The 15456-nt window shown below is 33.6% G+C and overlaps 1 protein-coding gene across 1 annotated transcript in view; it reads left to right on the top strand.

Moving 5' to 3' along the window:
* SLC16A7 (solute carrier family 16 member 7) overlaps window positions 1-15456 on the top strand; it is a 75436-nt gene that overhangs the window by 25315 nt on the left and 34665 nt on the right. The window lies entirely within an intron of this gene.

Below are 15456 nucleotides of genomic sequence, written 5' to 3'. Positions count from 1 at the left end.
AGATCCACCTTCTGGAAAGAAAATAAGCACTATGATTTTTCTTTCAACTTTTGTCATCTGTGACTTTCACAAGGTTTCTTTTATTACACTATACAGTTGCCATAATAACACCATGTCTGTTGTTGGAAACCTCAAGTTGTATTTGTCAGAGGCATACCATGCAAGTAGGAAAATTGTGCTTTAGTTTTGACATAGTATGAAATGACTTGGTTCACTTATTTGGATTCAGCTCACTGAGAGCGGTTCATCAAGTTACTCGGTTCGTATAAAATGTACTTACTTGACAGTTTTTACAGGCTATTTCAAGCAGTAGCACAGGGTTTTGTAGTTTGAGGACAGAAAAAGTTTTATAAAACATAAGATTGTTTCTGAAAGGGATGGAATAAAACTTTAGCTAAGCACTGTTTAGGCCTCAGACCTGTGACGTTTGACAGGATAAAATTTTAAGGATACAAAATAATGTCTGCTTTTTTTTTTTTTTTCTAGGTCATCAGCCAATCAGTCTCAGTTATTTTGATTTACTGCTGATACAAATAGAACTTTCTTTTAACATTTTTGAGAAAAAATGTGCCATTGAGATTTGAAATGTTTCTGGAAAATGTACTCCACTACTACTTAACAAACTGTTTTAATGGATAGTTTCTAAATAAAATTATTTTGCTGCTTCAGAAAAAAAAAAAGTAAATTTATATATTGTTAAAATGCTTCTTTCTAAATACTATTTATGATGTATATTATCATGCAAACGGTTATGTGACTGAGGAAATGGGATTACCAAAAGGAAATAAACTCAGCGGATAAAACATGTAAATATTACACTGGCTATTAGAAAAGACAGAGGAAGGCTTGATCTGTGTGTTTTGTCCCAGCTGTGTTACAACGCAATTGAGTTCATCTATCAGAAAATAATATTCTGATAGTTAGGTCCTTGTTTCTAATCTGGAAAGCATTTTGAGTCTTAGTTTTGGACTTTTAGCAGTCATCCAGATTTTTTTTTGTTTATGTGTGTGTGTGTGTGTGTGTGAATGCACAATGATCTCTTGCAGTTCAGTTGTTTAGGCTCACTGTCACATAAAACAGATGCTGGTATTTCTGCCCGGAAAATCTCAGGTAAAAATATGCCAAGGCTAGGCAGCATTAATCCACAGTCTGGATAATCAACCAATAAATAATCAGAAGTTCACCACAAAATCTACAGCTCACATAATGTTTGGGATCGGATCATGCTGGGAGCTATTCAGATACAAATGTCTGTATTGCAGTTTCTGCTTTCAAAATACACTGAATTTTGATGCTATAAGTTTCTCTGTGAGAAACTTCCTTGATGCCTTACATAAACAGAATCAGATTTCCATTACTTTGCATCATAATTATTGTACTGTGTTATTTTACACAGGGTAAGCTTTCTGTAGTTTCTGAAAGCAAGGTCTTTTTGTCATAACATGAGTTGATTATTCAGGAACTGAGATGCATAGAATCCTGGGTCACATTTAAAAGCCTTCTCTAATCTAAAACTCAACTATTGAGAATATTCTTTTTTTTTTTCTATAGCAGCTTTTTTATTTGCATGCACAAGTAAGCTATATCTCAAACACAGGATGAGTCTAGAAAATTAATTTCTAGGGTTTTAGTAACATTTGTTTTTGTTGTTATTATTTATTTATTCAACTACATCAATCAATAGTTTTAACTACTTTGGCATCAACATTAACCTTTCATAGGAATTTGTTTCAGAGATATGATGGAGGAAAAACAGCCCCTCTCAAAATTCATTTTCATTTAGCTATTGGAACCTGTATTAAAGAGATCTGTGAAAAGATTTTCACAATTATGTTCCAAGAATAAGGACTCCTTATTTCTTTTCTATGTGTAAAACCTCAAAATTTGAGAGGAAGACCAAGTTTTACAAAAGATATCCCTATTCCTTTAGTGCTAGTTATAAAACCCTCATTTCTTCCTGTTTTAATTTGATTCAGTATCTGAGTGTCTGTTCTAAGATAAAAGACTTTTTTGCTGCTGAGTTTTCTTCATTGTACCTGATCTTTGTGGTGTTGACAGTACACTTTATGGGCTAGCAGTAATCTTTAAAGGGGAACCTATATGCGATCAAGTCCATGCAACTCTCATATCTTGCAGAAAATAATGAGTCTTTTCCTTGCAAAGAGACCACTGGGTATGTGCTGGGTGCCAGGGAAGAAGCTGGAGAGTTATAAGAGAGAGAGAGAATATAAAATATGTTATATGCTCCTTATAATATCGTTTAATCAAATCTAATGATGAAGAACAGGAACAGTGATATCTCTGTGATATTCTTTGTGGATCTGTCAAATAAGTTTGCCCCAGATATTTGTCATTTCCAAAATCTGTTGAATGATTTCATAGTTGAAAATTGTTTAGTGCGCTAGTTCTGTCCTAGAGCTGCGGAGGCGTTCTACATTGGTCATGTGAGGGGAGAGCGGCTATCGGAAAAAGGGCAGGGTGATACTCTCTGCACTCTGACTATATCCATTTATTCACTAAAAGAGAGAAATAAAGATCTTTTGAAATATTTGTTTGTAGCCTTAAAAAGTATAAACAAGTAGTTCTGTAAGTATATAGTTATTTACTTATTACTAATATTTATAAACTTATTTATTTTATTTATGAAGTTCCATATTTGCAGCAGTTTATTTCAAGATGCTTTTCTGACTTCCATTGAAATCTCTGCAAATGTAGACTTTGGATCAGCCTCAGCTAGTCAGAACAACTCAGAAAATCTTTTCTCTTTTTTTTTGATTAATTTGTAATGTTATTAATTTATATTAATTCTTATTTGTTCTGTCTTAAAAATTATTTTCAAATAATCAAACATTAGACAACGTTCTGTTCTGCCATCAGCCTCATTAAAAATAAATAGCAGCTCCTATCTCCCTAGAAGAGGTTCAAAACACATTCATTTGGAAGTGCTAAAGTTTTCAAGGATTCCTGGTTGTCATAGTGCACTATTTTTTTGTTGATAATAAGTGAGAATAGTTTATTAAAATACCTGTGGTTGTGCTATACTGTGCACACAAGAGACAGGTCTATTTTTTTATGTGTGAAAATGTAGGGTTTTTTTCTGATTTGACTAAAAAAGGGAAAGAAAAAAAAAACAGAAGGAGAGAGGAAACTAAATGGCCATAAATTGAAGCAAATCTCACTGAGAAGGGAGAAGTGATTACTTATTTTTTAACAGGTGTGGATGATTAACGTGAGTCTGCCTACATTTTCTTGTATAATAGGCCCCCCATATTCTTGCATGGCTTAACACAAAGTAAAAGGGCAGGCAGGGTCAATGAGAGTGAACCAAAACCTCTAGTCACAAGGCTAGAAGGTGACCTTTTCAGCTGTGGTGCCAAATATTTTGTCTGAGATCTCAGTTAAGTCCTCCTGCTCTATCATTTGGTTTGAGCACATATATTAAAATCTTAGAAAAACAAAGGACAAAAAAGAAGATGAGTGTGATGAGTAGAGAAAGCGGAACACATGACAAATGCAATTGAAGCTTCAAGAAATATTATGCATAGTATTCTGATTCTTCACTAGGCTTCCCTGAATTGCTATGGCAGCTTTTGCTTTCTTCAGAGTAAATTCTACTCTGGCATTGAAAATAGTCCGATTGCCCTCCTCTTCCTAACAAACACTTGTGCTTGATGCAGAGGATAAATAGACAATACTTGGACTAGAGCACAATGTATGGAATCTGTGTATGTATATGATTTCAGCTAAGTGATGTATAACACCAAAGTTGTCATTGACTTTAATTTCTCCTCTAAATTTAATTTCTTCATATGTTGGGGCCTGAATATCGGGCGTTTTGCAGATCACCTCTTTCATCTGCAACAAGTAAAAGAAGGAAGTTTCTGCTGCACAATGATTTTGAAAATTCAAAATCAATATATAATACTTTTTCAGTAGGAGAGTTTGGACATTGGATTCCCATTTGGCATACCGAAGAAGGTATTTGTGGACTTCATAATAATAAAGAAAAAGATACATCTCTTTCTTGGTTAGAGAACTAACCGGGATGAAGTGTAAAAAGACTTGCTGTCACATAATTACTGCTACTAGGCTTCATTCGCTCTTAGTTAAAAATGTGATTGTCATTGAAATTGACAACTTTATATTGAAGACAAGGCAGAATATCTTTGTAAAGTCTGAAGCATTGGCTTTAATGATTTATGAGACTTATATCACTAAGAATTCTGCTCAACTGAAATGTCTTTGTCTCTTTTCTTGCTAAAAAGACTCATTATTGTTCCTTCTACAAACTATATGCATCTATAAATCTCAAATGAGAGTGTTAGACCAAATGAGAAAGTTGCAGTTAAAAATCTATTATTTTTTTTTTGAAAGAGAGAAAGAAGGATTCGTTTCTGAATGAATCTTTATCACTGAATTCAGACTTTTTTTCATTTTTATTGTATGGGATGTTTTTGGACTTTGTGAATTAAATTACTAAAAAGCATCAGGATATTTTTATAATTTAAGATAACTTTCATTAAAAAAATGATACTTTACCCAAATCTTATCAAATTTATTATGAATTAAAAATAAAACAAATATCTTTTGAAATTTGGTATTAAGCCTGTACTACTACACTCATTTTGTGCAGTGCCCTGTTTTATTTTTTTTCTCTCTTCGTTGATTGTTCCAGAGATATTCCATGATATCACAGTACTCAAAGCACATAAATTTTACTGCCTACCTCCAGGCAGTCTGCTTGTTGTTTTTTTAATCTTTACGCCACTCAGGCACAGCACCACAGCAATAAACATTTGAAAATGTAGATAGATTAAATAGACTTTAACACTGGTTTGTGCAAAAGGCAGTTTTCAAGGGCAAAAATAATACAGTGCTAAAGAGCTTGCCATTGAGAAACATAATTAGTTCTCTCCCACTGAAGACTGAAAGGGAGTAGAAGAAGCCAAAAGACAATATGGTCTACAAAAACCTCACTCACCACTGAATTCTTTTAATGGATAAAGTAAAGCTAGCAGAATTGGTTGTATATAAGCAGTTACACTTAGAGCTTTTCATGACCCTACAAAATGTTCTATCTGCTATCTGTCTTGCACTCAGCTTTCCATGATAGATTCTTTCCACTCTTCCTAGATGAAGGAAAATATATTTGGCCAGTTCTTATCACCCCTTAATCTAAGACAGTAAAGGTTGATGCCAAAAGGAATATAAGCATCATGCAGAAAGGAATATAAGTTTCCAAATGCCAAACTTCAGTGGTCAAAATCTTGAACAGCTGCTGCCTGACTTAGAAGGCCATTATTTTTTTTTTCCTAATTGTTTCAAGATTCTAAAATTTTGCTTCTTTGGCCAGCTCAGAGATGTCTATGATTGTGCTATATAACTTGAGTCTTACTCCCCTTAGGATCCGCTAAGTAAACAAGAAAGGCAGGTGTGAACTGCTCTGCATTTTCACAGTGTACCTAATCAGTATTGTGCAAAATGACTGGCCATGCTAGGTGTCACTGGCGACTTCTTTAGTCACCATCTCAGTGATCAGAACATCACCTAACATTCAAGTTTGTTTTCTATCCAAGGACTTTTTAACCAGTGGGTTTTTTTTTTTTTTTCCATTTCAAGAGAGTACTTCAATGATGAAATGGTTCAGGAGCACATTGACTTTCCATCTCAATAAAATTATTTCATTTTGAAAGAAATAATTTCATATTCTTTGACCATTGGAAGTGCAAGTGTGAGCAAAATTTAGATTGGGCTGGAGAGGGTGCTGCTTTGGAGGAGGAGATGTGCTATTGCTTTAGGTTTTCCTCTAGAGATTCGCATTCTGCTACATTAGGTATGCATATGTTAGATGCAAACACAGTTTACAAATCTTTTAAATCTAAAAACAGCTTTATGCACATTCTTAAGCTCTGCATTGAACTGACATTTGAAAGACTTGCCTAAAGTTACAAAAAGTGTTGCAAAATCAGTGAATAGGTCTAGATGGTCTGAAACCTATGCCGTTGCTTTCACCAGTAGACCATGCTTCCATGTAATGTGAGTAGTTAAAAACAGACAGATATATCATTAATATACACTCATATGATAAATATAGCTCTTGAAAAATCATCAAAATGAAAGAATAAATTCAGTAGAATTTATTTTAAAAAATTGCAAAAAAAAAAAGTTACATGTTTCTCTCGACACATACCAATTCTTGTGTAGAAGAAATGAAAGTTCTAGGGTGAGAACTAACATGGACCTTGGAAGACACAATACACCTCTGTGCTTCATTTCTTGTCCTGGGCAAATCTACTACCTGTAATATAAATATCATATCATACTTCAAAAAGAGTCCATATTTTTCATGCTCACCTACTATAAGATTATTATCCAGAAAAAAAAAAAAGCCCTAAAATTACAAACAGTTGTTATTGCTATTGTTATGTTAAATATATCTTTCTCTGTAATTTATAAGGGTAAAAACTCCATCTGGGATTATATAGGAGCTATTTTATGCCTGTGTGCCCTAGAGCCATCTCTGCTCTATTTCAAGTGCATTACTGGTAATTAGCAATGTTTTTGTAAGTTACATGGCAGCATATGCTAGGGTAATATTACCTTGTTTCACATCAGAGCAGCTATGTATGATATATCATAACAAATCAGGGAATGCTCGGCTCTGTTAATGGACAAAAAAAAAAGCATTTTCTGAAAGTAAAGTACAGCTACATCACTATAAAAATGTGTGGATCTATACTGCATGTGAGATATATAAGTTATCTTCCCCTTGTAACTACGGAGGAGACACAAGTATAACCTTATAATCTAGCTCATGCCAACATCATTACTATTTCTAAGTCAGTTCACAGTTTTGAATGAATTTTTCACATTCTATTCTATTATTTTTCTACTGTTTTATGGAATTGGCAGACTGTAATGTGCAGGACCAGTGTCTCTTCCAGAATGATGACTGAAATACAATGATACATCAGGAAATATTTGTTTCTTTTTGTAAGACAATTTGTTCTTTGTCTTTGTATTACAATGTTGTTTTCATTTAAATATCATTCTCATTTACATAATTATCTAGAGATCTCAAATAGCATATGACAATATTCTACAATATTCTTATTTCAGTATATTGCTGGAAAAGTTCAAGATTTTCTTTAGATTAATGGAAAAACAAACAGTTATTTGTGTTAACTTAACATTAAAAATATTCATAGAACTGCAGATAACAATAATAGCTACTTTATCATGTATGTGATTTTAGTACTATAAATGCATTCGTGAATTTATAGAATGCAGCTAAACTTTTAGGACAGCTTCAGGTGTGATACGTAACATAAAGAAGCTAGAAACAACGAATAACGCATAAATCTCCAGAGCTAGACAGTGTCTCATGTGCTCCTCCTCAAAATCACATTTTATTTTGCAAAGAAGATGAGTCATAGCTTCACTTAAACTTCAGAGATGAAAACAATACTACTTTGCTTCATCCTTTAGCACTCTGGCATTTGCCCAAGTAACCTGAACAGTTACATTCAATCACTCCGTCCTTTCTTGCTCGCCCATCATGTTGGTAAAGTAAGGCCCAAAAAATCAAAGCGTATCAGTGCTGCATTTTCCACGTTCAGCTCTATTCTACAGACTAATCACACATTTATGCACAATGAGCATGTTAAAAATTCTGTGCATTCAAATTGCATTTCTTAGATAGTATTGCTAAATACATAAGAAATTTCTGAGATGCCCAAGCATAAAAAGGCAACTTAGGCTTGTTTTGACATCATATGAATTCTTTTGTCATATAAATATTGCAGTGTATGCAGCATTTTAGAGACATAATTTTTCAGGCAATTAATTATTTCTACGTGTCAAGGTCATTCAAATTTGGGGTTAGTTATTACAGAATTCATTTTACTCAACTTTTGTTTCTTAGTATAAAATGTTGAGTGAAAACATAAACCTCACTGTATATAACTTACAAAAAAAAATAAAAGGAAAGAAAGAAAAGAAGGAAAAAGAAAGCAAGTAAATCCAATGCTTAGTAAACAATATAGAAAATTTAATGAAAAGTTTAACAGAACAAAGATGTTGTTCTTGAATCATACAGATCAAAACAACTATAATCTCCACTGAGGAATCTGGCAATATTTTGAGAGTGAAAGGAGATACTGAAAGGAAAAGAATCTTACTAAAATCCAGTCATCCCAGATGGTTATTGTTGTTTCATCTGCTGCTATTGACTGAGGAAGGCACTAGTTAAATGACAATTAGAAATATAGATTTGTAGTTCAGCCCCTTGAACTAAGCCTCATTGAATTCAGTTTCAGTTGGGCTGTATGTGAAAGCAAAAGTCTGTGCATACTTATGTAGGATTATGGTTTAAGACTTCAACACAAATAAGTCAACTGTATGTCTTTAAGAGTTTTCTGAAGACGTTCATAACCCAAAGTTGGCAGTTTTATGTATAAAGAAAAGTGTTATTGCCTTCAAGATAGAAAGAATATTTTTCAGTGGACTATAATGCTCTTAGTCTGTGAATCAGCATTGTATTGCATTCTCAAGGAAAAACCTTGAGAATTATAAAACTCCACTGCTGCCTGTTTGTCTTGTTATCAAGACAAAAAGCTTTGATATGTGGAGTGCACTGTGTATATTTTTATACATTATGAACAACTTTACATGTAAAAAAAAATCTGTTAACCTCTGTTTTTTTGCGCATATGGTGACCTTCAGAAGAAATTATAAAGCAAATACACAGCCCAGTGTGTATATGTATCTGTTTGTCATTAGGAAAAACATGACTCATGACTTTTTGGTTCTGAACGGATTAAACTTCTATCCTGAAAGTGACAACAGAGTCATTGCATAGATTGATGTGCCCAGTACCATTCATTCAATATGGTTTGCTCTTGATTTATTAAGCTTCCAGGTAAATATGATTCACCTGGCTTTTTGTGTGAATATTTTTACTGTGCCCTTTTGATAACTGGAAGGATGCAAAAACTAGAGAAATCTTTACATTTCATCTCTCATTTGCTACACATTTAGGTAAACTGTACCGCTATTTACCTTGCAGCTATTATAATGGAAGTTTGCGGATTTAAAGTTTTTGATCTACAGTCTCAATAATCATGAGACAGAGTTGCTTTACAATATGTTACCACACAGAATGGCAGAATAATCTAAAGTATAATTTTTTTCTTGTAATGATATTGAAATATAAAAACTAATATTCATGAGCCTCTTTTTTGTTCTTGACAAGGGAGGCCAAATAAGCACTTTTATACTTGAGATAAGTTCTGCAGCTAATTTCTAGCATATGTCAACAAATGTGAATTCTATTGTGGGTTTATACTGTTGCTTTTGAGTAATGAAACAATGCTTGAGATGACCACTTTCATAACAGGCTAATAAGGTTGATAAATTCTAATTGAAAGACTTGCATTCTGGAAAAAAAAAAAGTTGCAAAGAAAATGCCACTGTTGTAAGCTAGGGAAATAGGATGTTATATAAGATAAATAATAGTGCTGGATTTAATGAAAAATCTATATTCAAATATGGAAAAATAAATATTTTATTCTAGGGCCTTCAACAGTTCATTATGCCAACGTGGGAGGGGTAGGATTTTGGAATTATTTAGCCCTTCTCTGGTATCCTTCAGTTACTGGAGATGTCCTGACGTCTCTTTGGGTCTACAAACACTCAAAAATATCTTCAATGACACTATGCCAGATGAGGATACATATATTCTATTTGGGCATTCTATCAGGACTTAGTAAACTGTAGAATAAAATGTTGAAAATGATAGAACTATAAACGGTATGATTAATATTAAACTTGATGAATTCTAGAGTTTGTTGCAGATTATTAAAATATATTTTAGTTGTAGACTCTTCATCTCAAGAACAGATACAATAGTATGGTTTGCTGTTTGAGAGGTATGTACTGTGATAGAAAAAATATACTCCGTAATAGAAAAGAGGTGTTTTTGATCTGCCCATGTCCAGTTTCTCACAATAGGTGGTGGAGTACACATTAGAATTTGATTAAATTGTCTTGGTCTTTAAAGTTTTTTTGTATATATATCAGTAGGTCATCTTATTAGCACTTGGACAAAGTACATAGTAAGTTTGCAATTAAACATCCCTTTCCTTCCCATGAAAATCAAATAGAATCCTAACTTCTTCCTTCCCTGTATTTGTTTATGCGAAACCCTTGTCATTGCCTAAATTATATTAGCTTTGGTACATACTTCAAATAGATTTTTTTTATCATCATCTTCCACACTGGACAAATAAACATCATACATGTTCTTATTTTACATAGCAAAGTGCAGAGATACCTGTGTAAAATTAAGTTGCCTAGGTGGGATACTGAGCTAACGTGGCTGTTGTGCTCCTGCTAGCCATGCTAGACATCAAGAGTTGAGCTACCCTGTGACAAGTAAATACCTTCCTCCCCATTTATGTAGCTCTCTGTTTCAAATTGTGTGCTATCAAATAAAAAATATAATTTCTTTTACAATCTTTTGATAGTATGAATAGCAGCATAAGAAAGACTAAAACTTGAGTGACGTGGATGTATTTGTCTACATTAGTACTGCTAGGTAGTTGAGATGTTACCTACCTCCACAGTCCTAAATACGCTTTGAAAAATCTGATTTCTGCATGAAAAAGGGGGCAAGAAATGCATCTTGAAGGACAACCCCAGCACGACCCCAAGTATGAGCACTGTATTAGCCTACCTACTATCTTGTATGTTTGCAATCATAGTCTTCAGGAGATGAAGGGGCATTCCTGATGCCTTCCTGGAAATCAGAGGCACCTGCAGTGAGCAGCCTTACCTTGCTCTAGAATTTTGCTTTTTCAGAGTCATTGCAGTGGTTTATTGTAAGATTAATAAAATGGCACTTAATGTCTCCAGCTTGAGAAAACTTTCACGTAAACTATGGAAGAAAATGCGTTGACATTTTTAGAATTCCTGTACTTAGTTTTATGAGGCCACATTGATCTCTTGCATCGATTCTTTATAAATGTATACAAAGTTTTCATCTCTGCTAAATTCTGTTAAGGTGAATGGATGAAAGACTTATTTTCATTCTTTTTTTGCTGGATGAATATGTTTTAGTAATTTTTGAATGATCTCTAGACTATTTTTTCTTTTGGTTTTATTGTGCTTGGAGTCAGTGGCTTACACAATAACCTTCATGGGCAGAAGGAACTCAGAGATCAACCCTTTATGAGCACAGCTGTATTGATTTTTTTTTCATTTTGCATTATCTGTATGTTTTTAATTTATTTTTGTACAAATAGATGGCTCATTCAGCTCTCACAAAACACTTAAAATTTACTTTAATGAAACAGCTTCTGACTTCTGACTTCTCTGACTTTTCCAAGTTATAATAGTTTTCAAGTAATTTCTTCTAAGAGGCATTTTCCTCACTGTAGCTTTTGATGGTTCTGTTCATTTTGGTTTTACCTATTTGTGATTTTTTTAATAGTGCCCAACTGACAAGTTTTGATGACACTTTAAGCACATAATTCATTAGATCTCCCTGTTCACACTTTTAAAAGTTTCTATATTATCAGAAGCATTACCAAATTTTCCCATTTTATTAATAATGTAGAAAATATTTCTTAAACAAGTAACAGTTTCCAAATTGGCAGGAATATTTGAAGTTTGAACTCTGGATAAGGTCTTGTAGTCTGGAATTATTTTCCAGCTTTGGCTTGTTATTTGATTCCAGTCATATGTTCCTAGGAACAGAATCTAGATCAGTTTACTTCCTATTACATAATCTAAATAGCTGTCACCAAGACTTAAATACTAGTAACTATTTCCACCCATGGGAGCCATATACTGCACGAGCACAGAAGAAAAACATTTTTTCATTATGTGTGAGACTGATACTTCCATGCCAGGATATAGGCCACTGCTTGGACATGTGCAGAAAGCTTCCTGAGTCTCAAGTGCTGCAGCACAGAAGAAAGACGGCCAGCAACTGGATTCTAATCTCAGCGCACTGCTATAGGGACACAGTAACCTCAGTAACGTTCATGGAAATTTATAGCAGCAGACTTTGAATTTGAATCTAAAGCATCTTCATAAAAAAGAAATAGATGGATGTGAATGTTATCTGCAATGATAAATGGATTAAATATTGTCACTTTCAAGTTACAGGAAGATAGGAATTTTGATTTGGATACATGAAATTTCTACTTTGTGAAAACTAGCTAATTGCAGAAGGAATAGACTGGCTTTTTTCTGGAGCTTAGTATTGAGAGAGTGATATTAAAATGAAAATCTCTTATTATTGATAATGGAAAATCTGCTGCTCTGGAAAGATTATGTTGTTTTGTTTCTCAAGAAACATGCAGCAGCTGTGCAGAGAGCTCCATTAACACTGAGTAGGAGCCTTAGTTTTTCCATTTATAAAATACTACAAATATATGAAAATATAATTTCCCTCCCTCTAAACATTGGAATTCTTAAAAGTATATATCAAACATATAACTCCAGATTATTTGAAGTCATTTCAGTTATTCTTCTTTCTTGTTAAGATTCATATGATGTGAATGTCTAAGAAGTTCAATACTGAGAAGGTTTACATTGGCAATAATTCCACACTGGTCTTTAAAGGGTTGCGATAGTAAGTTTATAGAAGAGGTAATAAAGCTGGTAACTATAATAATTAAAGTTGATGGAGTATTCCTAGAAGCATGGTGGTAGTGGTTAAAAACAAAATGTAGCAGAATTCTTGCAGAGCATGCAGTCAACACTTCAAGCTATAAAGAATGAGGTTAGCTGAGTTTATTAAAACTGATTTGCGATTTTTTTTTTTTTTTGGACAGATTGATTAGTTTCAGGATTTTTTTTTTCAAGTGCAGGGAATTTTCGATCAACCTTGATCAACTTATTGTTAAAACTGGCCGATTCTTCATACTGGATCACTGACATTTTCGATTTAGCCAACAACATTTCATTTAGGTGCATTCCAATTTGTGTGAGGTGTCAAATTCTCTGGACTAGATACTATTGACTACTAGTACAATATAATATTGATTACTTTCCTGAAGTAATTAAAACAGAATTGTAATCACTTTGCTTGAAATTCATTTCACTTAAATATAGTTACCTAGGCTTTTAGTCATCCAGAGTAAGCTGGTCATTTAAGTTTCTCTTAAAGTCAGGAAACACAAAGTCAGAAGACAGGATGACTGGAAGGTCAAACCAAGAGAATACAAAACAGTTTTCAAAAGTTTCAATTATGGTTTCCCAGGAGAGTGCATCACCACAACATGTCAAACAAACAAACAAGCACACAAAATTCTTAGGAATTATAAATGATGCATTGGCATTAGTTCTGATAAATTACTGTATTAGTCATCTGACTCCTGACTCAGCAGTCACTGATATAGATAGACAGTAGATCAGCAAATGAGGTCAACATCGAGTCTAATGCCCAAAACATAATTTCAATGGCATTGCAACAGTAGTTTGAATACCATATTCTCAAAAGGAAGTTACAGTTCTGTATAAATATGACTTCAGTAACATATTTAATGTAATAATCTTCAGCCTCTGTTTAAACCTTGATGAAATGCCTTAGTGTGAATGGCATTTTAATTACGCATTTAGAGTATATTTTTGCTCTTTATAATTAATATCTTATAATGCAGGACTCACTATGATCTTGGTAAACCTATATTAGGTCCTTAAATAAGAAAAATTAATAACTTGAAATAAGCCTTTATGCCAGTCTCCTTGGCAAAGGTGAGCTGCACCTTTTGCTATTCTCACAGGTATCAGGAACTCACAACTGCAACCACCCTCATTTAACTCATCAAGTAGTTTTTATTTTTACACACAATTATCTACACAGCTGATGCTGTGACTAAGCATCAGCAAATTAAAGCCCCAATCTGTAGGAGGAAAGAGATTTTCATTGTTCATTTATTTTTATTTTACAACATGTGCCTTTCCCTTCCTTCTGCCTCTCTCTGCAGAGCCTGCCTCTGTTAACCTTCAAGGCATTTGGAAGAATGATATTGATATGCCTGCTTTGGATGCCTGAGGAGATATTAATTTCCCAAACTGGCTTCAACCACATACTTGTCTTGTTACTGCTTCTGTGGAAGAAGTAGTATATTATGATATTGATTCTTAAGTACAAATTATTGATGGTTTTAATAACTGTTTTTTTCAGAGATGTGAATTTTAGGCAGACTTCCTTCATACCCTCTTCAAGATTAAAAAAAAAAAATAAAAATAAAAAATTTTCTTTGTCTTTTCTGAATACAATAGAACTTTATACTTAAAATTCCTGTGGCAAAATATTTTAGTACTATTTGATGTTTTGCTATAGTGGACTGAAGCAAAATAGGTTTTTAAATTAAGTAAAACTAATGAGCATTTTTGTTTTTATTTGTTTTATTTTTTAGGTTTGCTTAGATGTTTATGAAAAATAATGGATAAGTCCCATAAATGTAAAAATATATAGATACTATATGGGTCATATAAGACAATATTTTATTGTCACATACAAGCCTGGAAAGTAATTCCCGAACACAGCCCTGTCAATCTAGAACAAGTAACAGAAACTCTACAAAGACCAGTGGCTTTCTGAAATGCTAGATAACCTCCCACATTCTGCCAGTTGTGACCTTGGAGACAGTCTGTTTATCCTGCAGGTTAGACCCTAGTGGCAAAGAGGAGATACAATCAGATTCTGAGTATATCTTTAATATGCCTGGCTTTCACTTATTGCAGACACCTCAGTCTCTGAATATAAACATTCAGATGAAATGTTGCTATCATCCTTTTTCAGGAAAATTAGCTGGTTCCTTAAGGCTGGACAGCAGTGCTCATTAGGAGCTACTTTGCCTCACAACGGAGTAGTTAGAGATCAGAAGAGGGAAGAAACTCTCTTGATCCCTTCAATCAGAGTCTTTCTGTACTCTCTCTTTCCCCACAACAAAATCCCTAGCCGCAGCAAACCCATCTCACAGAACTAACAAGATATTTTCTTTTTAAATACTGACTGCTGGTAATGAGAATAGCTGGTAAAAGTACAACAGCCAATACTACTTGGTGATATCCACTATAATGATATGCTCCCTGGAACTTGTTAAAAAGCTGTTTATAAAAAAATATATATTTTTTTCAGCTTTTAAGGAAGGCTCTTTTCTTCTGTATTTGAGAAGTTTGAGCTATAGCTCATTGTTTTGCTAATGTTATCCCATATCATTGATTTCAAATATAGCAATGTGATTAAAATTCATTAGGTTTAGGTAGAGCAGCAGAACTATTCAGACCTATGAAGAAAAAAATTTTACTCCACCTGTGCTTCTAACTCTGGTATTAAGCAGTACAATTCATCTGCATTTGTTAGTTAATGAGCTTTAGAAATCCTGCATGTACTTAAAAATCTCAGTCATAATTCACAGTTCACTCAGATGCTAGTCC

This window comes from Tinamus guttatus, unplaced genomic scaffold (genome assembly GCF_059628265.1).
Source record: "Tinamus guttatus ecotype Peru unplaced genomic scaffold, ASM5962826v1 Tinamus_guttatus_pri_ptg000368l, whole genome shotgun sequence".
NCBI lineage: Eukaryota > Metazoa > Chordata > Aves > Tinamiformes > Tinamidae > Tinamus > Tinamus guttatus.
The sequence above is the reverse complement of the archived record's forward strand: the minus strand, read 5'-3'. Positions and strand labels throughout refer to the sequence as shown.